Genomic DNA, 26,584 nt, shown 5'->3' on the forward strand with positions numbered 1-26,584 from the left:
ATGACGCTTTGATACAGAATCCTAAAAATTGTAAAATGCTATTCAGGATCACCACAACAATCACTTTTTGAATAAAAGATACTAGGACCTTTTGCACTTAACTTGGGTTACAATGAGTAATGCTGCTTAGTAGACTAGTTAGGGTCTGTTTATCTGTTATTAATTTAAAAGTCAGTAGTTTAAACTGGTTATAAGTACAATTAGCTGGTTTCAGTTTTAGAAATTCTTTAAAAATGTTTAAAAACTGTGTATATTGGTAGAACACAATCCAGAACAGATCTGATTTGGGAAATTCCAACCAGAAGTGTTTTAAAGTCCCAGCGATGTGACATTCCGTAAAGCAAGTATCAGGAGCACTGGGAACAGGGAACCAGTTTTGACTATTGCATACTATGGTTTAAAGTCACTGGCCACCAGTAAAGTAATAAAATGTATAAAATCTTTCTTTGCAAGGTATGATTAGTTTACAAATGACATGACCAGGGTGGCTTGGGTCTTTAGCCCCCATTGTGCCTTACCACAAATAAACCTGCACACCACAATCCCCCCCCATTATGGGCCACAATCCTCCTAACTTCCTTATTTACCTTGATTCTCGCCTTATTAATCCTTTCCACAGACCGTGCCCCCCTCTTGTTCTGGCCATGATATCTGACCACGCAAAATCCAACCCAGAAAACTCCAACTGCAACCGCAAGAAATCTAATCTAACATCCCTAATAAATTCCCTCATAGACCTGGAACCTATATCATTACCTCCAGCATGGACCACTACAATATCCAGAGGCCGATCAAGAGCTGCAAACTGCTTAATCTCCAGAACCACCCTACTCCATAACATACCTGGAACACCAATCTACCACACAGTCGCTTCTACCCTTGACAAAGCCAATTGACGTCTATCCGGCCCCACCTCTGCCCTCCTTGCACCTCACCAGATAAAGGAGTACCAGACAATCCTGACCAGACATTTGCGTCCACCTAAGAAAAACAACAAACAAATAACAATACTAAAATGCATAACAAAAAACTCCACCCCCTATTCCACTCACAACAGATGGGGCTGAACATACAGCTGGAACCTCCGCGATTCACACCTTCCAAACCTCCTAATGATCCACTCATCCAATCCCCAAGCCTCTCCAAGCCTCGGTAGCCACCCCAATCCTGAAAGAGTGAGAAGAATAACTCCGTCCTCCCATTCCTAGTAATACCAAAAAACACTTAAACACCGCCACAAACGCATACCCCTAAAAAACGCTATAACCAATGCTGTCTTAAACAAAATCGTCTCTTAAACCCCCAAACACACCTCCCCCAATGTTTACACCAGCCTCTGCAAAAGGCAGTTGACACTGGCCTTCTGGTGTCTGGCGCAGTCCTACTCCTATGATACCCCTTTACCGCTTGCTGTACAACAAACTCCTTAATAACATTCTGCACACCCCTCAATTTGAACCAAAATGCCATCCCCACCAATTTTTTATTCACCGCCACAACCAACACTTCTCTAGTAAAATCCCTGGCCAGCCAATACAAAAACAAATGAACATGCATCTGCCCCTACTTCCCCCCACCTAATTGCTCGCATAACAGGCTCCATTTTTTTGTTTGCCAGCATCTCCCCCCACAGCTCCACTGCGACCACAATTAGGAACAACCCCAAAACTATCAAATACTTTACTAGCCCCGCCTTTACATGTTTCTTAGGCCACTCCCCTGCACACCACTTACCGTATAAGGTTCTAGATCCACCACATGAATCGGTCATTCCAACCAAAGCGCCCTGCCATTAAATGAGTAAAAAAAAAAACGCCAAACTTCCAATCTGCCCTTACCTCTCCAGACAAGTGCAACAGTGCTTTCAACCCCGCCGTGGCCACCGCCAGGCTCCTGCAAAATATCCTTCTCATCCTTACCACCCTACAAGCAAAATGTATTTTCCCTAGCAACGATTGAACCTCCTGCAAGTGCATTTTCCGTCGACCAGGTCATCCAAACATCTTCCTGCAGGGCTAGCAACTTCACCCTCGGCAGCCTACTTTCCATGGCCACCGATTTCAGTTCAATACCCATACCGTGTCCCTGGCCCTCCATCTTATCCCCTGCCAATGGAACCCCAAAACGCTCCGCAACATGCTGAAGCGTCGCTAACAGCGCCCGACAAACTGAATTTCCCAGCGGTCCAATTAACAAAAAATCATCTAAATAATGGATAACTGATTCCACCCCAGCCAACATCTTCACTACCCATTCCAAAAAGGTGGAAAACCTCTAAAATAGAGCACTCCATGGGAAGGCAGCAATTGACAAAGTACACACCTTTCCATCTACATCCCAAAAAACAGTCAGGATGCACTGGCAGCCGAAAGGCAGCCTCAATGTCTGCCTTCGCTATCAGTGCTGCTGCTCCGTATCTCCTCACCTACTGGATAGCTGCATCAAGCGACATGTACGCCACCCCACATAACTCCGGATCAATACCATCATTGATCGAACCCCCCTGGCTGAAACGATAAATGATGAATCATCCAAAATTTTCCTCCTTTTTGGGCACTAGTCCCAGTGGCGAAACCACCAAACCCTCAACCAGCGGCGACCAAAATGTGCACTTATTCTACCCATAGGCCTCACCCCTAGGAGAATGGGGGCTGCGCTCCATGTCAGCCACAGCCCCCACGCCAGAGCTCTGCTGGTGAAGAGGATTTCACCCTAACCACTGCCTAGACTGAGACAAGGTGTGCGCTGAAGACAAGCTAGGAGGGTCACTCTTGGGGCTCCCAATATGGCGCTAAGCCCTAGCAAAGGGCTGTGCCTCTCAGACTGTAGCCCCTCTAATCTAGCTGAGGTGGGCCCACTAGCAGCCCTCCCCCCAGTGCCTCAGCCACCCTCACCCTCACCTTGTGAGTCTGCCACAGCCCTAAGCTACTGCATCAATGCATCAACAGACTCCATGATATAAATCACCTACCCAAAATTTTCTCCCGCAAAAAACTGTCCTGAATTTCTATTACATCCACAATTTTATCCCTCCACTCTCCTCCCCTTTTACTTCCGACCCGACCCAATAGCTTACCCCTCCTTAACTTCTCTCCACTTTCTTGTTAACACTTTAATCACCAAAGGGGGCTGCCCTCACATCCTCTCATGCAAGCCCTACGCCTATTTTCCTGTTGCCGGCCTCACTTTATACAAAAAGTATCAAATAAAAATCATAAAGAATATTTGTTTTTACTTCTTTTCCACCCTTTACATATCAGCAGTTTCTGCAGTCATTTTTTGTCTACATGAAATCCAGCATACCTCCCAACTTTGAAACCTAAGAAAAAAAAATGTAAAAAAATACCATACACAGAGAGCTAACACTTCAACATCTGTCTACCCTGCTCTAAAGAAGAACTTAATTAGTTGTTGAGCAAATGTTATCAAATTTTGACAAAATTAGCACTTTTGTCAGAACTATGGAACACAACATATTGGATGGCATGGTCAGGTATAGGTAGCACACTATACAGCACATAGAGTGTAGCAGTAAGAACAATGCAATGTACAGTGCATCAGTAAGGGACATTTATGATAGGGCTGGAAAAATGGCTCAGTGACAGCTATTGGAAAAAAAAGTCTGTGATCTCTGATTGTTTGCTCTAAAGTCAATAGTCTTTGGGTACAAACAAACACTGAGCCAATGCCTAGTGTTAGTGGTGATGTAGTAAAAAAATGTCCACCCCCCCTCCTTTTATGAAAGTGCAGTTATTATATTAGACAGGTGGACAGTGGATAGTATGGAGAATCCTCTCTTGATCTTGTTTATGGTACACTCTGGATATACAGAAATGCCACAAGCTCCACCATTGGACCTCATGACACCTCTGTAATTTAATGTACCAAATGTGAAATGTTGTTGTTAAAATAATTTAAGGAAATTAAACTATTTTTGTTATATTTTCATCTGTGATCTTCAACTTGCTACCACTAAACCCCTTGCCAATGTGATTTGAGGTCAGACATTGAGGAATCAGTCTGTTTATGCATACAAAGATGCAACAACCATATATAAAATTATAATCAAAGTTTATCACTAGGTGGTATTGACAAAAAAAGCAACAGAAGAAGAAGCAACTTTTTCTTTCTTTAAAATATATTTCTGGCCAAAGTACAAAACGTCCCTCCCACACCGGTCTTCCACTTTACTCTTACTGCTCCAATCTGCAAGTTTTTGGGTTTCCTGTGTTTGGAGAGCTTTTGTCAGTTCTTTGTCAGTTTGGAGAGCTTTTGTCAGTTCTTTGTCAGTTGTCCACATTACTGCCTGCTTGTTGTGTTGATTTACATTGGAATTTGACTCATTAGCATGCAAATACTTGTATTGACTTTTAAGGTTTTTTCCCAAATCAATTGGCAATATCCCTTTACCTGTACAACTTTCATTTGTTCAAGAATATGACCCCTAAAAACTTATTGGATTGTGTAGCATGGGGGCACTTATTGGCTGCCGCTGGGAGAAGAATTTGTTATTACACAAATCATTCAAAACAGACTGTCTTAAAACTTTTAAAAACCTTTGTAGGTCCTCAGTTCTGAGGTATTATCAATATAGTCCCTTAGCCTGTGAAGTACAAGATGTGCAGCAATCATGCACCTCCAGCATCTGTACCAGATCCATTGGAGCAAATGTGTGCCCCTCTCTCTTGTCATACGATTCCTCAATTCTCCCTAAATAGAAGAGTGATGACATATGTCTAATATTTGTTTTAAAGGGAATTGCAAAAGACTAATACCAAGTCAAATTCAGATACTTGCATTGTTTGCAATTACATTTAATGATGGATTCATAATCACAAAGTTTATATCTGCATGTTCCTACAGGTTTTATGACCATCAATTTTGCAATTTTAGTGACAATGTTATGAACTTATGAACAATCTATTCAAAAAGTAAGCTTCCATGGTTAGAAAAAAGTCTATAAAACGCACAAATCAAAATTTAACATGGCATTCTACTTTGATACCAACATCGAAAGTCAAATTTGACCTGGGCAAAATGTTTCTACTACCCCTATAATTACTTACTACTTCCCCTATAATTCAATGCCCATTTAAAGGCTTGTAATGGAAATGTTACTTGAGTACAGGAAATAAAAAATCAGGATTGTGCTGTTCAGAACTGTGTAGCCCTCAGGACTGACTGGACAGATGTAAAAATCCTTTGACACATAAAACAACTCTGATGTATGTATTTCTCTTGTGTATTGCCTGTTTGCCTGAAATTCTGCTTTAACAGTGGAATTTACAACTTTAAGTGAAATAAGTGAATTGGTAATTTTATTTGAACTGTTTTCGCATTTCATCTTATTATATATTGTATACTATACTGTATAATGCAAAATGTGATAGAGGACTAAAATAGTTATGGTTACTTCTGGCCATCACAGATACAAGATGATTAAAAGTTGTGCAAGCAATCAAAAAGTGACTATAGAACTAAATATCTTATAATGAATTATACTTTTTCTGTCTCTTTAATTCCCTAGGTATGTAAATAACATAGATGGCAGAGAATCCCAAGCTATTTATGTAGTGCTTATGTTGAATGTTTTATGTATATATATTTCTTTTTTTATTTTATCATTGACTATCACATACTTCTACACACATGCTATTACACCATAGGAACAGATGCAGCAATTTGACTTCCATATTGTCTCTGTCTGTGCCTCTATAGAATTAATCACAACATCCCTTACCTTATTATATATCCTAGCAACTAAGCGATTAATCAACTCACTGACAACCTGGAGAAAATCATTAAATGATAAGCAGAGCATATTAGTCCCAGGTCGAATCCACAGCAGAGGAATTTGTCAAACTTGTAGCTTCATGACATCGATCCGGTATAATATGACATCACATTCGCTTCTGGGGTCTGTTTACTCAAGAAAGACAATCTTGCTTGACTTGTGCGATATATCATTGACCTGCGATATGACTGACCGTCAGGGCATCAGTCAATAAAAGATAAATTTAGGTCCAGTAACTCATAAAGTCTTGGCTTTGCACTGCAAAATGTAATATTATTGCCACATTTTATCATATGCATTATAAATTGAAATACCTATGTTCAAAGTTCCATAACCCATGTCTTTATTTGCTGGTCCAATTGTAATGCCTTGACATTGATTATTGCAATGGGTTGCAGCAATCTTCAATAATTATTAATCTTTGTTCTATGTTTTTACTTTAGATTTAAAGCACAACATTGGTTTGATGAAGCACTGCGTGTTAAAAGCTATTGCTTGGTGGTCATGGTCTAGGGACGATCCTTGTCCACAGTTACACTATTAGATTATTAGATATGTAATTTTATGTAATTCTGCCAAAATATTAAGGAAATACAGTTCCCCATTATGATGATTATGATGTCGTTATAGGAAGTATACTTCTTCCTTATCAGTAGACTGATATCTTCAGAAAGTATAGTACAATGTTATTGCCTCCTGTACAACACCAACAGGGCAATAGCATGCAAGGTCCATCTTCAAATGATTATGTGTATATAAATATATTTATTTTATATTTTAAAATAAATATGTTAAACAAACCAGAAAATGTTTTATATTTTGGATTTTTCAGCCTTTTTGCTTTCATGGCAGCTTTGTACACTTCGGGAGAACTCATTCAGATTAAAAGGGTTAATTCATTTTATCAACAAGTGAGCCCTATCGATGGTAATTTCTATTTCATAACTGTGTATGAGGAATTTTAATAATTAGGAAAAAAGGTAAAATAATTGCCTTCTTTATGTGTTTGAGACTATCAGTGTTGTTCAAAGGTAGGGTTGGTGTACAGTTCCTAATAGCCCTATTCAACTACTGTTCTACTCCATATTATGGCAAGAAATACTCTACTAAGAAGAAATGACAGTCCAGTATAAGATATGAAGGTCAGTCAATCTGAAAATGTTTGCAAACTTTAAAGTCCAGTCACAAAAAACATCAAATGCTATGGTGAAACTGGCTCCCATGAGGGCCACTCCAGGAAAGAAAAATCAAGAATTAGTTCATTATAGAGTTACTGGCCTCAGAAACTACAAATTACCAGCACCTTACAATAAAGTCCACTTTAACACTTCACAGAGTTCAAGTAGCAGATACATCTCATTATCTGTTTAGAGGCATGAATCAGGCCCTCATTATCAAATTGCTGCAAAGAAGCCATTACTGAGGAAGAACAACCAGAAAAGAGAGTTGCTTGGGTCAAGAAACACCAGGAATGAACAGACCAGTGGATATCTTTACTTTGGTCTGATGAATCCAAATAAATTTCCATCCACCATGTCTTTGTGAGATGCAGAAAAAGTGAGCAGATGTTTTCTACATATGTGCTGGAGGAGGAAGTGTGATGCTGTGGGGGTGTTTCGTTGGTGACACTTGATGATTTATTCAAAATTCAAGGCAAACTTAACAAGCATGGTCTCCCCATCATTCTGCAGCAACATACCATTCTATCAGAATGACCCAAAACACAACTCCAGGCTATGTAATTGACCAAGAAGGAGAATGACGGTGTGCTGTATCAGATAACCTGGCCACTTACAATCACCCAACCTAAACTCAGCTGAGATGGTTTGGGATGAGCTGGACTGCAGAGTGAAGGCAAAGCAGACAGAGAGAATGACAATAAGGTACAAAGCTGTCATAAAAGAAAAAAGTAGGTACGTTGAAGAATCTAAACCAAAAAAATATTCTGGTTTGTTTAACACCTTTTGCCTTAAACCATAGTTTGGATGGTTTATTATCAATCTATAATGTCGAAAAAAATAAGGAAAAACCAATAAGTAAGAAGGGGTGTCCAAACTTTTGATCGGTACAGTATATTCTAAAGTGTTGTGTCAGTCAAAGAGTTAAAATCTTAAAGTAAACACTTTTTAATTACCCTCCTGCTGTATTTTATCCCAAATAAAAAACAACTAATACGGGTGACCGCTTCCAATCTAATCATGTACCTAATATACCGTGTTAAAAGCAAGATTTTTTTTGACATTTTGCATTCCATTTTTTTCTCTTTTACATACACACAAAGGTTCCAATTAATATTTGCCTGTATCTTTTGGCAACAATAGTGACATTTCCAGACAACAGTGGTATTTGTTTAGCAATGCTGACTTTAAAACTTAATTTTACTCTACACCAGCCTCCCTGTTTCAATTTATTTAATCATTATTTTTATCTTCCTATTGAACCGTCTTTTTGTACTTGTGGTGAATATAAATGTTGCTATTATTAGCATTTTCCATTTAACTTTTCCATTTTCGTTCTTTTGGTCATGATTTTATGATGATATGGTGATATTTTATATAAAAGTTTAGTTTCTTTTCCAGTGGCTGTCTGTATATCAGACATGTGCAATTCACTTTTTTGCTTTAAACATTTGCAAATAAAACCAGATAGTGAACAGGTTATCAAAAGATTGATTAGCTTTTAACAAGCCTTAGCAGACTGTCCTTCCAACTTGGTCTAGATCAAATTTGATTCATATTCCCATCCTACAGTGCAGGCCCAGAAAATGTGAGGATGGGAGGAGTATAAGTTCATAGTTATGCAAACAGGTAAAAAAACAAATTCCAGCTTTGCCTGTAGTCCTTGGCTGTAAAGGACTTTAGCCTGCCCCACCATCAGATTGTTCAACCCACAGCAAAGACTCCAACCACTGCCCTTCCAAACCAATTCTTCCAAGCTTATTAGCACACCTACTTTGCTCTACCAAAACTGAGAGACGTTTAATTTATTTTCTAGAAAGACTATGTAGGAAACAAAACCCCATGCAGATTTAAAAGGCACAAAAAATGTAGTTCTGTAGCCAATAAGGAGAAATGCCCTCTTACACTGGTGGACAGTAGAGAAACGCCTTCTTGCATTGGTGAACAATGGAGAAATGCCCTCTTACATTGGTGGTCAGTAGAGAACGCCTTCTTACATTGGTGATCAATGGAGAAATGTCCTCTTATATTGGTGGTCAGTGGAGAAATACCTTCTTACATTGGTGGGCATTGGGGAAATGCCCTTTTATATTGGCGGTCAGTGGAGAAATGTCCTCTTATATTGGTGGTCATTGGAGAAATGCCCTTTTTTATTGGTGGTCAGTGGCAAAATATCCACTTATATTGGTGGTCATAGGAGAAATGCTCATTTAAATTGGTGGTCAGTGGAGAAATATCCACTTATATTGGTGGTCACTGACAAAATATGCTCCTATATTAGTGATAAGGGGATAAATGACCTCGTACATTGGTGGTCAGTGGAGAAATGCTGTCTTATGTTGGTGGTGAGTGGAGAAAAACCCTCTTATATTGGTGGTCAGTAGTGAGATTACCTCTTTTATTGGTGGTGAGTGGAGAAATGCCCTCTTATATTGGTGATCAGGGGAGAAGGGACCTCTTAAATTGGTGGTCAGTGGAGAAATGCTGTCTTACATTGGTGGTGAGTGGAGAAAAACCCTCTTGTCACACACAGAGAGACAGGACCACTAGGGGACATATGGTGGTGGTGGGAGCCCTGAGAAAGACCAAGAAGCAGTCTAAGTCATAACCAGGTTTTCTCCAGAGCCTCTGATGGTGAGGGTGTTGCGCTGCTGGTTACAGCCAGGTTACAGTCCTTGGGCACACCAAGGTGGGCAAAGCATGGTACAAAATCCCAAGGCAGGAGGATAGTCAAGGAAAGCCAAGGTCGAGACAGGCAGCAAGCAAGAGAGGTCAGGTCACACGCCAGGGGTCAAAAGCCAGGGATCCAGGAGACAGACAGCAGTGACACAGGAGCCACTGCGGCACAGGGAACACAAAAGACACTAGAAGACACAGGAGATGCAGGGATATCCAAAGACAGGAACACTGAAACAGCAGAGGGAAGTTGGCTGGGAACCAATGGACTGGACAACGAGGGGTTAAAATGAGGGCTAGACACAGGAAACACTGATTAAGCAACAGGTGTACAGGAACCAGATCAAAGAACTAGGGGGCTCGGCACTAAAGAAGACTTGTTGCACGAACAAAAAGTGCAGTCTGTGAGCTAGCTAAATAGCCAGGACTGATCAAGAGGCTATCATCTGATTGGCCAGCGGATTGGACGGAATTGATAAAGCTTGGAAACAGAGGCACTTCCAGCTTCAGAACTGCATGCATGCGCAGGAGAGAGATGCCTGTACTTTAGTGAGGAAGAGGTAAGTGTGATACCTCTTATATTGGTGGTCAGTGGCAAAATTCAATTTTATATTGGTGGTCAGTGGAGAAATGTCCTCTTATCTAAGTGGTTAGTAGAGAAATGCCCACTTATATTGGTGACAGTGGAGATATGTTCTCTTATATTGGTGGTCAGTCGAGAAATGCCATCTTATATTGGTGGTCAGTGGAGAAATGTTCTCTTACATTGGTAATTATTGGAGAAATACCCTCTTATATTGGTGGACAGCTGAGAAATACCCTTACATTCCCTCTTACATTGTGGTATAGAGCACCAACAAGCCTAGAAAATATACTGGGTAATTATATTGGGCATTGTTATCTTCATGCACCATCAACTTTTGTCACATCACTGTCCTATTTTTCTGCCTTTTTTTTTGTTTCAGGAAGTTACTTTTATGTACCAATCTTCTTCTACTTTGATGCATTTTCTATCGTTATATTCTATATAATTCTATAGTTGGCTTTCAATTCTCTCCCGTTTTTCCTCATTAAATTTTTTTCCTGAAAAAGCCGGAGATTGTTTTAAACGAGCAGCTTATGAAATCACTATATGCAGTCAATTATCTCTTACATACCCCCCTCCTCGCTTTTGTTGCAAAGAAAGAGCAACTAAATTGCAATCAAGTGCCTGACATTATATCATACTGCTGGGGAATATACAATGGAAGGCTGATATGTTTATTATCCATACCATGAATATACTATGGGGTTCTTTATAAAAAAAAAGCCTATGTTATTGTTGGAATCATAATGCTATTCACAAAAGTATTGCTTTACAGGGTAGCAATGTACCCAGCTGCTTCTATGGTGTCATTGTATTACTGGGTGGATGGGAGTAGTCACAGAAGAGTGGCATTCTGCAATGTATCTGCCAGTCCGTGAGTGACACTGGAAGCAAGGACTATTGTTACTTCCCTGGCAAGTTTCTACCAGCGACAGGATCAGTGTGCCACTAGCTTAACACTTATGTCCTACCACAGGAATTCGTAATGACATAATGAACATTGCAATTTATAAATGGTCCAGGTGATTTTCTTACAACTAGTGATTTTTTTAGGTACAAATGTATGTAAAAGCAGTTTATTATGTTTTTATTGGTGTATTTGTCCCCACTGGGAAGATTCACTCTTTCTTTCATGTTTATTTCACTTTTCTTTCTTTCACATTTCACATTTCTTTCACGTTTATTTTAAGCACAAAGACAGAATGAAAATAGACATCTAAAAACGATCAGTTGTAAACCGAGCAGGAGGGTGAATCTGGAGTGCAACTTGACTACAATAGAGAGAATTCCTCTATATTCCTTTATTATCCTTCTTATGTATTCTTTCTTATATTCCCCTGTTGCATGTTAAGGGCAGGAAATTAAATATATATACAAAATCCTCCAAACAGAATACAGATAGCAAAAAGATTAAAAATAACTTCTGAACACCTCCTATGGACCAGCAGTTTTTTAATATATTTATAGTTGCCATGGCCCTATTTATTCAGCTTCATCAATTTATCACATTTTTATTCTGACACCCTGGGTTCTATTTATAAAACGGGAAACCTGATGGTCGGAATCAATTACTGCCACTGAAACGCCATGGACCTGGAAGATTCCCACTAGGGTATATTAAAGGGAATGCCTGATCCCTGTTGTATACATATAGCCCTATGGCATTATTTAAGATAATAAAGCTATACAGTAAGAAGGCTTTCTCACCATTGGCATTTCATTAGTTTCAATATAAAAAATGTTACTGTAAAGGTATGGGCTTATTTTTATAAAATAGTAAATCTGACATTCACTGATACATTCCCTGGTTTCAAAGGCAGTAGTTTTTTCTCTACCAGGGAAAGTTTTATTGACAGTCAAAACCACTGCTTCATAAATAGACTCCAAAAAGTATAATATTTATTGCACAATTTGTCCTGTTTGCACTTGTTCTGATTATGGCACAAAGCTTTAAATTTTAACAAATTAAATAATGACTTTTTCAATGCGTCACTCTTTTTTATGTAACACTAAAGTCTGGGTTTTTACGGACAGTTTTAAAAACGCATGTACGTTCCTACCACGTTTATGTGCCTTTTTATGCATTTTTACAAGAGTTTTTTTTATAGCGATAAATACATAAGCCTTTTTAAGAGTTTAAATTTTAAACCTTTAGGGATTTTTTTTTACAGGTTATCCCACAAAGAAAGAATTATTCCCAGGGCTGCACAGTCTTGGGACTCCTGACAGTGTGGGATCCCCAGGCACTAGAGGGCAACTGAGGACAAGTCTCCCCATTAACCTCTAGTGCTGAATGGCTGAAAAAAGGGAAACCCTGATGATGCTTGAGCTGTCATCAGGGTTTCCCTTTTCTCAGCCAATCAACGAATGCTCTTCTGATTACTCCCGCAGCACTAGCAGAGCTTTGGCATGTGTTGAAATCAATGGGCACGTTTTCCCACGTTTACAGCGTTTTACATTTTTAAACCATTGCAAGGAGTGTTCTCTATACCGCTCAAAAACATGCCTCAAGGAAACGTCCTGGTGTAGATTAGCCCATTGGAATGCATTGGACTTTCAATCATGGGCTTTTAAAGCCTCGGGTTAAACACTGGGGAAAACGTCTGTGTAGACCCAGCCTACGGGTTCTATCTATAAAACAGAATCTGACATTTAATTATTGTCATTGAAACACATGGACTTGAGAGATTCCCGTGAAGGAATGTTTAAAGGAATGTCAGATTCCTGTTTTATAAATAGAGCCCTAAAAAAGAAAACAAACAAAGAAAGTAAAAAGAATATCTATATATTATATTGGACATAGAATAATTATATATATTTACATATATTGAAAAATATCTTGAAATCTGCCTGAATTGTATTTATTGTTTGTCTTTATGGATGTAAAAGCAAACAATAAGCAAATAGTCTCAGGGTTTGGTAAAACTTCTGTTGTTCCGCAGAGCTCAGGGAAGCGTGTTACCTTGTATTAGCTAAACGTTCATGTGCGCCGTTGGTTGTGACACAGGACACGTCCCTGCCACTTCTCCTTCTGAGAATCCATTTAGAAAAAAAAGATTTGTAAGTGCCCAGAGAGCGGCAATTTTCTGCAATGCACTTGCCATATTATTAGTGTACTCTCAATTTAATGTAGTACTTCACAGCTTTCCAAACAAAACTGCCTTGCTGGAACGCCTTTTCACCCCCCTCCTTCCTTCTTCCGCCAAGAGTCAGGCTCAAGTGTCCATTCGCCTGAAAGATGTCAGCACTCAACCGCCAAAAGGAAAAACAAAAAAAGAAACAGTTATTTTATTTTACATCCATGGCCAAACTTGTCTAAATGGGTCTATTAAAACACACATTTTTCTTTTCCAGCAGAGGAAACACAATTACTGGGGACTCTGTTTAGTCTATTATGAGAGCGGTGCAGCCTGGGCCTCTCAGGGAGTCTCTATAGCCTAATGGGAACAATAGGAAGTTCTGTTTCAAAGAAAAAAATGGTTTGTTCCGCCTGCCACAAGATGGATCTTTCAATCTTGGATTGTGGCCAGCATGCTGTGAGCTCCCAGACTGATAGATCAGATATTTATTCCACAATTCCAAGAACCTAGCAGGCAATGCAAGGAGGATTTAAAACTGAACTCCCAGCAGATATTAAAAAAAATGTAATAGAGCTCTGAAGTCATTAATACATCATTAAATGCATTTGTTTAAAAACAAGCGGTTAGGTGCCTAAATTACTTCTCCTGCAGTGCAGAGGAGCACGTTGAGGAGAGAGCAGAGAAATGAGCTCATCAGACTGCTGCTTCTCCTTTCACGGTCAAGTTACAGGCAGGGGGAGAGACAAGACCTGAACATGGTACTAAAGCACAGAAGAAAATGATTATGATTCTGCTAAACAACAGATCTTGGTGGGGCACTGCTGTGCAAAGGTCAGGAATGGATGGTAATAAGTTATGAACTTTGGGGGGTAGAAGAGGAGCCATATATTTATTTTATCTGTGTGTTTACTTGGAGTTTAGCTTTAATAAAAAAAAACAGCTGATCTTAGAATTGTCATTGTAGTTTAGCATGTGCAGGTAGTCCCCAGTTAACATACGAGATAGGGACTGTAGGTTGGTTCTTAAGTTGAATTTGTATGTAAGTGGGAACAGATACATTATTTTAATAAATGCAATTAGAACAGATGTTTGTCTCAACATATTATTAGGCAGTGTGGTGTCAGGTACTGGATAAAATCCTCACTGTGAGTTAATCACAAATAAATCAAAAAATGAAGAAAAAAATAAAAAAACTTTATGGAGCCTAGACATTCATTAACTTCTGGAGCAACTTAACTTCTTGGATTTTCAAAAAGAAACAACTGCATAGTTTGTCTTGGTCATTAAAGAGTTACAAGAAGTTACAGAACAGCAAAAGACTTATTCTGCAAGTCATGTGCATAGGAACAAGTAGGGAAGCCCTGTTCTTATCTAGGAGTTGTCCATATGTCAGATGTTCCTAACTCAGGGACTACCTGTATTGTAAATTTTTTGAGGTTTGTGGCCAGTGAACCTTTGCTGAAATTGTCATATTTAAAGTCCTATTAGGCAGAAAAGCTTTTCATATGTTCATTATGTTTTCCTCTCTGATTGAGTTTTTGGGCTGCCTTACCAACTGCTTTTGTGGCTCATTGCAGACTTTATATAGACTTAATAAATTGCTGAAATATCACAATGTAAAGAAAAGCTTCACGTGTTATCTTTATGGAGCAGTATATGCGATCCAGTCTAGATTATCTATTCTTATTTCATGATTGTCCAGATTAGGATTATTTCATCATTCTGCTGCAGACAAAGGAAAGCATTTCATTAGTCTCTGATCAGCCTGCAGCACTGTAACCTTGCCGCATGTTGAAGGGCTGCAGTAGGGTTGTCAGACATTTGTGCATGCAGTTAAGAACTGGACATGCAAGGGTCACATTATTGTTATATATTTAGACATGTAGACATTGAGCCTGATTTATATAAACTCTCTAAGACTGGAGACTATAATGGGTGATCCAGCAAAACTGGAACTGATTTCTTAAATAGAATTAATAAATATCATTTGCTATTAGCTGGCAAATGTTTTCAAACCTGGACAAGATCCTTTCCAGTTTTTCTGGATCACTTACTTTTGGAGGGCTTTAATAAATCAGGCCCATTGTCAAGATGATCTGCTGAAATTCAAACTTCAGCATCAGAATGGGGATGGAAGGTAATTTAGGTGACTTTGAACATGATTTGGTTGTTGGTGCCAGACTAATTTATCTAAGTATTTCACAAACTGCTAATCTGCTGTGATTTTAATGCACAATCATCTCCAGGGTTTACTGCAAATGGTCAGAGAAGGGAAAATATCCTGTTCTCTGGATAAAAATACCAAAGGTCAGATAAGATATGGCCAGATAGGTTTATGCTGATAGAAAGGCAACAGTCAGCCATATAAACATTTGTTACAACTGAGGTTTGCAGAAGAGCATCTCTGAATGCACAGCATATAAAACCATGAAACAGATGCAGCAGAAAGTGACCACAACAGGTCCAACTCCTGTAACCTACAGGCAGACACATGAGGCTACAATTTGCATTGGCTCCCCAAATTTGGACAAGGAAAGATTGTGAAAATGTAGCCTGGCCTGATGAATGTTAATTTCTGCTGTGACATTTAGATGGTAGGCTCAGAATTTGTCATCAAGAACATGAAAGCATGAATCCATCCTGCCTTGTATCAACAGGTCAGGCCATTGGTGGTTTAGTGGCATGAAGGATATTTTCTTTGCATACTTGGGCTATTTAGTACCAACTGAGCATCATATTAATGCCACAGCCTACCTTAGTATTATTGCTGACATTTTTGTCCCTTTATGACCGTAGTTCACTCATCTTCTGATGGCTATTTCCAACAGGGTAACAAGCCATATAACAAAGCTCAAATCATGTCATACTGGTTTCTTGAAAATGGCGATAGGTTCACTGGACTCAAATGACAGCCACTAGTTCTCAATTCAATAGAGCACCCTTGGGATGTGCTGGAACAGGACATTCATATCATGGATTTGCTGTTGACAAATCTGTAGCAACTGCTTGATTTGACATTTCAATATGGACTGAAATCCATGCATTTTCTAGCACCATACTGAATCTATGCCATGAAAAATTACTGCAGTTCTAAAGGCAAATTAGGTCCAACCCGGTATTACCAAGCTGAACCTAATAGTGGCTGTAGGGGTATATATCTGATTCTGGGTTCTCTGTTACCTCTGTCTTCTGGATGGCAAGTCATGTCACTACTGCCTTCCTGGTAAAGTCCCGTGTAAACCAGAGCTGTGTTCTCTTGAGATTTTGGCATTATTCCCTTGAAGGACATTGATGTCATCCTCTCCTAGGAGCTGCAGATAAAAGATGGAGTAAACTATTTCTTCTTGGCCTATTAAGTGTAGATGATTTGGAAATGGTGAGGGGGGCCAGGCAATGTAACTGGGCCATCGGTTTTTGTGTGTGTTCTGCTTTAAGTTAATAGGTATAATACACATTTGAAAAATACTTTCCTTCTGAAGTTGCAGGTATAATAAGGACAGCTTATGATGACACAGGGTGGGCATGACTTGCCATAATAAGAGATATTCCCTCGCAGTGAGGGGGGATTATTCTGTTTTTTAACACTAATACCCTTCTGATTGCTAGTAGCGGCGTCTAAAAATACACACAGAGCACTATAGTTTATGAATTGCAAATATATTCCCACCCCCTGCTGTCACATCAGGAATCCTGAGTGAAGTCCTTTTCTTCAAGAAGACAGAGGAATGAGCTCTCCAACTGAAAAGGCTGTTTAGCTCCTTTGCTGATAACGATTATTTAATGGCTTAGCCGTTATGTATTAGGCACCGGGGTCTGAGCACTCGGTACTGGACAACAGAGCTGTCAATCAGCAGGTTGCTTGCAAATATCAGGAAATTAAAGAGCATTGTCACTGGTTATTGCACATTCAGTGGCAGTAGCACCATGAATACAATTTATTTTCCACTGACACAATAAATTGTGACATATTAAAGCATATCTACACCAAAGAACATAAAGTGTAATATATTGTGGCTTTAAAGTTCTTAGATGTGGCAGCTGCAATAGCATCCTGTAAGTAACATACTTCGTGGCCTACAATTGAACCCTCACTTATTGTACTGGATTCACTCTAGGGGAGGAAGTTAGTGTTTTCTGACCGCAGAACACCTCCTTCTCTCCCTTTCTCCATTTTATATGGGACATGTTCTTCAGTTCTTACCAGCTGTCACAGATCGGCAGAAAAGTTGATCTGAGACTTGCAGGTTTCTCACCTGCTCTCTAACATGCTCCTACTCAGCCGGCCTTCACCCAGCCTGCCTATCAGTTCTCCTATGTAATTGTGCTGAGCGTGTCCCCCTGTGCCTGTGCAATAGGTCTATCTAAGCCAAGGTTCCAGTTCCCGTATTCCAGTACTCCAGTCTGCAGTGTCTTCTGGTCCTAACCCCAGCTTGACCTTGACTTCACTGCCTGCTTTGACCCTTGGTCTGTGCAAACTTTTACAGTTGGTGTCACCAGTTACAGCCCCCACACTCCAAGTACCAAGATGATAGGCATATACTAGAGACAGGCCAAGGGTCAGAGTCTTGTTTGGAGGGGGGAAACTCCTTTTGAGATGTTGTTGGTATCTAAGGTTCAAGAGATTCCCCCTCACTGTCTCACCTGCTGACCAAGTTTTACCAGATAGGAAGTGAAGGTAACAGCAGCACAAACAAAAATAAAAATGGTTTTCTTTAGTGAAGTAGGGAAAGGCTAGATACCCTCTCAGATATTATTTCTGTCTATATCATTGTTCATTTCTTACTCCTTGTCTGGTAAAACATGGTTAGTTTGATTGTAAATAAGGAGTGTGTAAGGAACAGAGGGCAGAGGTCAGGAGTGTGTAAGCAACACAGTGTAGAGGTCAGGAGTGTGTATGGAACAAAGTGTAGAGGTCAGGAGTGTGTAGGGAACAAAGTATAGAGGTCAGGAGTGTGTAGGGAACAGAGTGTAGGGGTCAGGAGTGTGTAAGGAACAGAGTGCAGAGTTCAGGAATGTCTAAGGAACAAATAACAGAGATCAGGAGTGTCTAAGGAACAGAGTGCAGAGGTCAGGAGTGTGTAAGGAACAGAGTGGAGAGGTCAGGAATGTGTAGGAAACAGAGTGCAGAGGTCAGGAGTGTCTAAGGAACAGAGTACAGAGATCAGGAGTGTTTAAGGAACAGAGTGTAGAGGTCAGGAGTGTCTAAGGAACAGAGTGCAGAGGTCAGGAGTGTGTAAGGAACAGAGTGGAGAGGTCAGGAATTTGTAGGGAACAGAGTGCAGAGGTCAGGAGTGTCGAGGGAACAAAGTGTGGAGGTCAGGAGTGTTTAAGGAACAGAGTGTAGAGGTCAGGAGTGTGTAGGGAACAGAGTGTAGAGGTCAGGAGTGTGTAAGGAACAGAGTGTAGAGGTCAGGAGTGTTTGGGGAACAGAGTGTAGAGGTCAGGAGCGTGTAATGAACAGAGTGCAGAGGTCAGGAGTGTCTAAGGAACAGAGTGCAGAGGTCAGGAGTGTGCAGGGAACAGAGTGCAGAGGTCAGGAGTATGTAAGGGACAGGGAGTCGTAGGGTATAATGGAGAACACACAGGTTAGAGGTGTACCAAGCACAAAGAGTAAATGTCAGAAATGCATAATGAAGAGTGCAAGTATGAAAATCAGCTAAGGCACAAAGCTCAAAGGTCAGGAGTGAGTTATGCAGAGTGCAAGGGTCAGGGGTGAGTAGTGCGCAGATAATAGAGGTCAGAAATACATAAAGCCTAAAATGTAGGAGTCAAGAGTTGATAATGCACATAACACAGTGTTCAGGAACATGTTATCCATGTGTTGAGGTCCTAAGTGTGCAATGCATAGTGCAGGAGTAAAAATACTTAACATACAGGGCTGTGCATACACAGTAAATCCAGAAATTACCTCCAAATACATCTTTTGTACTTCACCAAAGACTTCTATAGGGCTGTGGCAATCAGAAAATTCTTGGGATTACAGTTTACAGAAACTGTTCCTTGATAATTGAAAGATATTTATTCACCCTCAGAGAAAATAATTTCCCCTCTTACCTTTTGCTAACCAATTGTTGCCCATTCCATCTAGAGCCCTATGCATGTATGTCATGTTTTTGTTAATCCAGTTTATAGTTACCTTTTCCAGATGTCATCATGTTGATGGTCAAATTAAACACAGGTTCCCCTTTCTCTTTGGATCGATCTTCTCTTGGATAAGGCATCATTACTCTTTAAGTGCAGGACGACATGGTGAGGCACAGTATTTCTTCAGTCTTTGGGTTGAATGCAGCTGGGTGTCATTCAGCTTGATAACTGAGGACATCTAGTGGCTGAAAGGGATTATTGCAGGGTACGTGCTAAAATGAAGGTAAGAATTGTAGCCCTGGCTTAATTTTTTTAACCTCCTATTGTTGTTTTTCGAAAAAAAAGATTAACTCCTTTCATTTTATCCTTCTCGTTGACAACAATGCAGTTCAATAAAATTATGACATTTAGGATAGCTTCTAATTTTTGCTAAAATGTTGGCAAATCCAATTCTCCCAATTTTATTTGTTCCTAGACAGCAATCTCTTCTCCAAAGCACACAATGACATTTATAGGCATATAGTAACTGGAAACAACCAGCTAGATTTAGAGCGGTTACTAAGGGTTACTGTACTCTGCACATTACCACCCCATTTTGCAGCACATTCACCAAGTTTGCCAAGCAGGTTTCCTCCTACATGCAGGAAATACATCTGATTCTCCATACATTCTAGTGAGTTATTATCTACACCTGATATAAAATACTCAGCATGCATTAAGGGAAGTATATAACATTCCATATCATTGAGGAAGGTAGATGCAGAAAGTATCAATTCTTTAGAAGGAACTGCAATCGGCCCATTATCTGCTAAATTTTTGTATGAGATCCCCAGCCCCTGTCGCCAGCTTAATCATTGTGATTGAGTCAGTTTATGGAAATTGTGGTATCAGAGGAATTAAACCGTGGACAGCATGGGACTGGAAGCATCTAGCTGTGAAAGTTCAGGCTATATGAGGAGCTTAAGAGATTAATGGAGAGATGCTTATTTTCTCGCCTGACCAGAAAATAACAGTTTAAATGTTCTCTGAAGACAAAGCCAAATCATTTTTTGCATGACAGTATATAATAATAGATAGAATGCAGCCTTCTAAAGGGGTTTTATTGGAAATATACTTAAAGCAAAAGTAAACCTTAAAAATAAATATTTGCTGGCGTGCCAGTTCTTTATTGCAGAGGACAGACATCTGCCAAAAATTAAATTGCCTGTCATTTAGCAAACTTTTAATTAAACTCACTTTGCGTTGCTTTTTTGCTGGTATCAGCGTTTTTACCCAATTCTTTTCTTCAATCAGGCCAGAATGAAGTAACCTCTGTGCATACACAGAATAATTTATTCATTCCTCCTATTATGTGATTCTAACCCCACCTCCTAGATTGTAAGCTTTTCTGGGCAGGCTTCTTCCTTCCTCCTGTGTCATTGTCTGTATATGTCTGTCATTTGCAACCTCTATTTAATGTACAGCGCTGCATAATATGTTGGTGCTATATAAATCCTGTTTATTAATATTAATAATAATAATAATTATTATTATTATTATTATTAATTCCTGGCAGCCAGTTGCAAACAGGCAGGTAAGTTTGTTGTATTATAAAAGGGACATCACCTGTAATAGATACCCTGCCTGCTTGTAATAGTTTGTTTTTTACCACTTTTTTATTCCACTTTAATATAATGGATGGCCATTTTCATTACAACAGAGCACCACACAGATATAAAAGATTCACTTTGGTGCATTTTTGTATTATTTTAAAGATTATCACAAGGATTTATTTATTGCAAGCAGTGTAAGTTTCTTCATTGGACCTGGCATCATTCTTCCCTGTACACTAGAGTTCAGATAAATGAAAGGAACTGCAGCACAAGGCATTAATCTGAACTCTGCTGTATGGGGGATGAATGATGCCAGGTCCAATGAGGATACTTGTGCTGCAGTAATGCTGTAAAGCTGTAAAATAAAAATAAAAATCAGGCAAGATCAGAGTACATACTGCCCAATGAGTTGGATTTATTAAAGCTCTTCAAGACTGAAGAAGATCCAGCAAACCTGGAATATAATTCCTAAATAAATTTGCTATTATTTATATTTATTATATAAATCGGGTCCAATGACTCAAATTAATGGGGTGAATGCCATGCTTACTATGGGCACTGTATCCTCAGATAGGCAATGGGCTCACACAAATTGTTATAGATGATGTGGGGCGTCGTTCAACCCATAAGAGGAGTAGGAGAGAATCACAGAGCAGTATGAGAATGGGGGCAGCTCTTGGTTGAAGTTTAGTATTACAGAGCTGCTTTTTTGTTTTCTGCCAGACAATAGATTTGTAAACTATCAAATTCTCAGCATCACAGATGTTCATTGTAAAAAAAAAACTTTAGAAAATGTTGTTTTGAACAATACACATATAAATGTGTAAGGAGCCAGGATGAAGAAAGCTGTGAATGAGGAGATTGTGTGCAGTAAATGGATGCATGTTGCTCATGGTAGGATAGCAGCGAGAGGTGATGGGGGGACGAGGGCAGCCGATTGACGTGTTGTCATGGAAACTGCTCAACCTGAATGCATGGGTGCACAGGCTGCCTTGGCAGGTGCTTATAATGGTTTGGAGGAGGGAATAAAATTACATTTTCATGACAGTTACAGATTAGCTGAGCGGAGAAGCTTTTCCAAGATGATGGTTTTCTCTTTTCTTGTTTTTTTTTTTTTAACCTCACATTTTTTGAACCTTTTCCCTGAAGTCAATCATAGAACTTACGAAACTACCCTAATCAGATCAGAACCAGACAAACCGAGTGCAATCGCAGTAATTTATAGTAGTATTGTTCTATGTATTATTTGTTGTTTTTAGCGGACACATGGAAACCAGAATTTGAAGAGGTATAGTGGGGCCTTTTTACAATACAATGTTTAGAAAATTAGAAGCATTGCTGGAACTCCTAAGAAAACATTTTACTAAATTCAGATTAGTAAGCAATGGTTTCTAATTGGTTACTGCAATCGGTCATTAGTTTTCCTAAACTTAATAATCAAAGATGTACAGGCCCTAAATTTTTGTTGTTGGAGGCATTATTTGTAACTCGGGCATACAGGTCTTTCATGTCCAGGTTTAGCCATTCCCTGTGTCAGACCCACAACTAATACACAACTAATACCATATCCCAGTTACCCGATTCCTAAACTGACACCTCCCTCATAACTTCCAGGAACCTTCTTCTACATGAGCCCCTTACATAACTTCCATCCCTATACCTCCATGAAATTCCTGCATGCACCATTCTATTCTCCAAAACCCCTCCCTCCTTTACACTACCCATTACACTACTATGACTCTCCCCTTTCCATAGTACCGCAATAACATCCTATTTATGATCATCTGATTCTATCCCATATTCAGCGTCTATACCAAGAATTTACCTCCATCCAACACTAAATTTCCCCCCAATTCCCCCATTCAAACCCTCATAAACCAATGTAACAAACACTCCAAAACTGTAACCTTCACATATTCAACACCTTTTTCCCAAAATCCCCTTCTAACTATCCTAACTTTACAGCTATGTACGCTTTACAAAAATTCCTACAATATTATTAGTAACATGGCAGTTAAAGTGACACAAGGTAAGTGTAATAATTTGGGGTGGATTTTTATTATTACACAGTATTTTATATAGCGCCAACATATTACCCAGCGCTGCACATCATCCTGTCACTAGCTGTCCCTCAAGGGGGCTCACAATCTAAAATCTGAACCCTAGTCATATACTATTATTACAGTCTAAGATCAATTTTGGGGGGAAGCCAATTAACTGCATGTTTTTTTTTTTTGCATCTTAAGATGTGTAATTTTAGGTGTTGTTTGAGGAGGTGTTTGCTTCTAAGAGTCACTGTTGTAATGACTTATTTAGCCTTGTAAACAGTAGGCTCCTTTTGATATGGTTAGGAGTTATATGATCAAAACTATGTGTATTTTCCTACTTCTAAGTTGTCTAACCAAACTGGTCCTTACCTTTGTTTTGTTGCCACCTAAATTGACCAGAGATGAAAGAGGAAGAATAGGATCATAGGCATGGTAGCAGTTGTTCCACCCCCTTCTATTTTCTTCCATCTGCATGGATAAGGATTACAATTGGCACAGAGATGCCATCCATTTCCATCACCTGGCATCAGATTAAAAACTGCCTACTAGGGCACCTTCTATTCTATTCATTTGCCTAAGTGGTTTTGGTTACTCTAGTACTTTGACTTTATCTCTGGGTTACCCTTTTGCTGCTTTTAGAATTGGTCTTAACCACACTCTATACCTGGTGGCAACTGCATCAAGAACAATCATGGAATCTTTGAAGGAAAGGTGCTGGTATGTAAGAGTTTATAAGTAGAAGTCATCCCATGGTCTGATATGACTAGCTCACAAGGGTTTCCAGTGACTGCAATAAGTTGTTTTATGCGATCATTCGCACAGCTGTAAAGCCTTTTTTTCCCCTGTAACGGTAAGCAATTCATCCCATATTGGCAGGGCAGGTCCATTTGTTTTCTGTTTCCCATGTCCCCAAGTGCCAGACTTTCTTTGTGTGAATTGAGTCTTCAAGCCATTATTTTTTCTTGTTCCTTTTTGTTAGTAGATTAAGCACCTGTACAATTAGTGCCTCAGCGTGCAAATATAATGTATGCAGATGAGAACATTTACCATGGTGGGGTGATGAGAGCAAGAGAACTAGGCTGCCAATTTATTTCTCTCTTTCCCCTGAAACTAGAAAAATATTTCAATGAGTGTGCAATAAAATGTATTATAATAAAGTTTACATAAAGTGATTTATGAACAAACAAAGAATATGAATGCATCCAAAAAGCTAGCATTGGTCTCTGTAGAAAAGAACCATTAGCTATCAGTGACAGTGTCAGTAAATATCCTGCAAAGGTGAGCAAAGACAACTCAAACGTTTTTTCACCCACTTAGGTAATATTAAGTCCGAGTAAGAAAGGGAAGAATGTAGACTTTATTAGTCCAAGTAAAAGACTATTGGAACTAATAAAAAGGTGAGTATTTTTGGGGGGCAACGAGAAGCTATATTAGAGATTTAATTAGATTTAAAGTTTAGTTTAAGGGCAAATAAACTGTTCATCGGCAAAATGTCATTGTTTATATGTAACACCTTTTTTTCTGTCCATTTATACAAATGGCAGTCAGTTTAAATATCTATTTGTCAGCAAAATCATAGCAGCATAAATTCACCTTAATAAAATTGGCTTTCAAGGTTGGAGAGAAAGTCAAATGTCAGTAAAATTTCAACCAACTTTTTTTTTTTTTAATCTATTCCGACATTAATCTATGCTGACTTTTCAAGTTATTTGCAAAGCCCTTGAACTTAGTGTTGTCACTAAAATTGATGAGGAGTTTAGGGGGGTCTGGAAACATTCCTGAAGAAAAAGAAAGTGCTGATCAGTTTTTCAATTCAAGTGAATAGAGATTTTGCTTACAAAATTAGGTTAATTACGGTACAATGACCATTCTGCACATCCTAAATTAATGATGCTTACACATAGTTTTAAATGTATTTCATACAAAATTGAGAGCCACTCACAAAACAAGAAGAGTAATATTCTAAAGCCCCACTCTTGGATTGCTATTATTATTAACTGTTACCTCTGAGAGATGATGGAGGTTCTATTATTGTCTTCCTCATGAAAAAGGTGCCATCAAGATTGTAAAAAATAAAACTAAAGATTGGATAGTTTTGTTTGATTTAGAATCCTAAGGAGAGTGTGCCAGTTATCAATCCTGACTTCAGGCAGGACACCGGTCAGCCTTCATAGCAAATTATAGTCTGAAATTATCTGGGAGAAAATAAAAGTAAATAACAGTGCACACGCACATGCAAGAACGGTAAACCTGTTGTATTCTCACAAATTCAGAGTACGGATTCAGATTCTTACAAATGCCCATTTCCAGCCAGTCCTCTTTACGTACCATGATCAAACCCGACACTTTCCAGATACGCCAATGACTGATCCTTGTTTGTACACGTAAATAAATTTCTGCCTTTTATGTTAGTTTCTCTTTTCTTCTGCCAAATCAATTTTAGAAGCTTCAGAGCTGTGACTCATAAAGTTGCAGAAGTTTATTTAGATATTAGAATGTTGTGTTTGGAAAAACTAACCTATATACAATATGTTAACCTTACTTTTACAATTTTTTTGTCATATGACCAGAAAGTAGAAATCAATTTCTCTACCCCTAAACAGGCCATACAGTTGATGATCATTTGAGAGATGACAAAAGAAGTGCTTTTTGTTTTAATTATATACTGGAAAAGAGAAATAGGAAGACAGCAATAGTGGATCTAACCTAGAACCCAACATACAAAGCTATTTACAAAAATATATAAAGTATATACATAATTTAATTGGTTGCAATAATGTGTAAAGTATATACCTCTAATTTCCACATTTTGGCAGACTTTACCCACCAAAGCACACCACTTCAGCATTGTGATAGATGTGATGTACTTCTTCACCAATATATTTGCCTGGTTTTCTTCCAGGTCCAGCCATCTTCACTGACTGGGTGGAGATATCATGATTCTCAGCAAAGGAATTACTGCTTCCTGGTATGCTGTATTCCAACCTGGAAGCCCACCACCGGGGTCACTTGGGCCATTTTATTACCCATCTACTACTGTTGCAGGTAAGCCTATGTTAAAAATGCTTCCCAACAGGGCATATGGTTCCGAACTGGTAGTTCTGGCAGCCTTACTGGCAGGAAAGGAACAGAAGCCCAGACCTTGGACTAGAACAACCCTAGGTTTCATGGTTGGCACCTAAACTTTTATAGAGACACAAGAAGCATAAAAGACACATAAGGACAACATAATCAGTGGGTTAACCCAGATGCTGCCTGGCTGGCTAGAAAGCATGTCTTAAACCAAAAAGCCACACACCTGGCTCAAGCAAACACTTCTTTAGTATGCTTTAAAAAGTACTCACAACAATATACTCCATCTTCCCCAGGCAGTAATATGTAATATTATACCTGGTAAGAAACCTTTTCTAATACCAGAGATTATACACATAATCTTAATCTCAGTAAAGCTGCTGTGATACGTGTTTTGGCTGGAACCAACTGCCATGCTTACACAGGCTGCAAGGTTCCAAATTACTATGCGCAGCATATGTTAAAAAGTGCAAA

At 39.1% G+C, this 26,584-nt stretch overlaps 1 protein-coding gene across 1 annotated transcript in view; it reads left to right on the forward strand.

Moving 5' to 3' along the window:
- The window catches only part of CHRM2 (cholinergic receptor muscarinic 2), a 171,300-nt gene extending 145,223 nt beyond the window's left edge, over window positions 1-26,077 (forward strand). The window contains exon 3 of the transcript XR_011919325.1: window positions 25,941-26,077. The gene's annotated coding sequence lies outside the window, so the exon portion shown is untranslated. The remainder of the gene's footprint in view (window positions 1-25,940) is intronic.
- The last annotated feature ends 507 nt before the right edge of the window (window positions 26,078-26,584 follow it).

Source organism: Pyxicephalus adspersus, chromosome 2, assembly GCF_032062135.1.
Source record: "Pyxicephalus adspersus chromosome 2, UCB_Pads_2.0, whole genome shotgun sequence".
Taxonomy (NCBI): domain Eukaryota; kingdom Metazoa; phylum Chordata; class Amphibia; order Anura; family Pyxicephalidae; genus Pyxicephalus; species Pyxicephalus adspersus.